Source organism: Diceros bicornis, chromosome 27, assembly GCF_020826845.1.
Source record: "Diceros bicornis minor isolate mBicDic1 chromosome 27, mDicBic1.mat.cur, whole genome shotgun sequence".
Taxonomy (NCBI): Eukaryota; Metazoa; Chordata; class Mammalia; order Perissodactyla; family Rhinocerotidae; genus Diceros; species Diceros bicornis.
Window position 1 is genome coordinate 29910047 of NC_080766.1, and position 1622 is coordinate 29911668.

Sequence of the window (1622 nt, forward strand, 5' to 3'; positions counted from 1 at the left end):
TAGGTACTTTGTGTAAGTCTCCTTTCAGTGTCATATTTTAAAGATTCATCTATGTTCTTGTGAGTATCAGCAGTTTCCTTTTTTCCTCCGCTGGAAAAGAGTTGCCCTGAGCTAACATCTGTTGCCACTCTTCCTCTTTTTTTTTTTCCTCTCCCCAAAGCCCCAGTACATAGTTGTATATCCTAGTTGTAAGTCCTTCTAGTTATTCTATGTGAGCTGCTGCCACAGCATGGCTACTGACAGACCGGTTGTGTGGTTCAGTGACTAGGAATGGAACCCAGACCGCCGAATTGGAGCATGCTGAACTTTGTCCACTAGGCCATCAGGGCTGGCTCTCAGCAGTTTCTTTTTATTGCTTAGTAGTATTCCATTGTATTTCCATTCCAAGTTTTTCCATCTTCTTTTGATGGAAATGTGGGCTGTTTCCAGTTTTTTGGCTATTAGGAGTGAGGCTATGAACATTCTCATACAAGCATTTAATTTCTAATGACTATGTTTCTTCAATAAGTATTTATTAAGTACTTACTATGTTCCAGACTCTTCTAGGTACTAGAGATACAGTCATGAACAAGACAAAGATGTTCCATCTCTCAAAGAGGTTACATTTGCACATTTCTGTGTATGTATCAGGGTGGGGGGGGCGGGGCAGAGTAGTAAACTAAGGCGATGTGAGTGATTGAGTGGCTGTTACCTAGGTTGCTCAGCCAATTTCTCTGTGAGAAAGTGACTTTTAACGTGTGAACAGAATTACAATAAGATACCAACGACGGAAGATCAAGGGGAACAACATTCTAGGCAGAGGAAGCAGGTGGTACAATAGCCCTAAGGATGTGTTTTAGAATACAAAAATAATGCCTGTGTGCTGAGTAAAGACAGTTTAAAAAATTATTATATCAGCAATAAAGAGCAGGAAAGCCAGTTCACCCCCATGTTGAACCATCGTACTCTGGCTGATCTGACAGCTGAGGACGCCACTTTCTTAACCTACTTTTGATTACTCATAAGGATGAACATTTCTTCATATCTTTTACAACCAATTGTTCTTTTATCGTGAATTGTTTCTATCCCTTGCCTATTTTTTCTATTGGCATCTGCATCTTTTTTCCCCACCGATCATTGTATCTTCTGCATAACACAACTCCAGGGCGGCGAGGCTTGTTTGTTTAATTCTCTTCGCAGAGGGCTTGGCCGTTACCTATTTTGAACGAATAAACAGTACATGTTTGAAAGTTTTACCCTCCGTCGGCAAGGTTAGTTTAAGACAACGTACTTAACTTTAAAAGTCGACTGGACAGAATTAGGGGAACTGTGTGAAATTGAAATGTTCCGGGCTTCGCCAGCCTTCAGGTGTAATATACTTGAGTAAGGTAGCCCTCCAGGAAACTCCAAACCTCTGACCACCACCACCAGGTACCCATATTTTAGATGCATGTAAATAACCCCATAGTTACTTCCGAGCAGACAAGACTCAGTGACAGCCAGACTCCAGGTGCAGCAGCGGCTGGACTTCCGGCGCCAGTCACGCGCAGGCGCCGATTAACTAGCGTCAGCCCCGGGGAACCCTGGGGGCCAAAGCCATTTCCCATAATGCCGCGTGCCGGAAGTTGTTGCTTTCTAGGGGT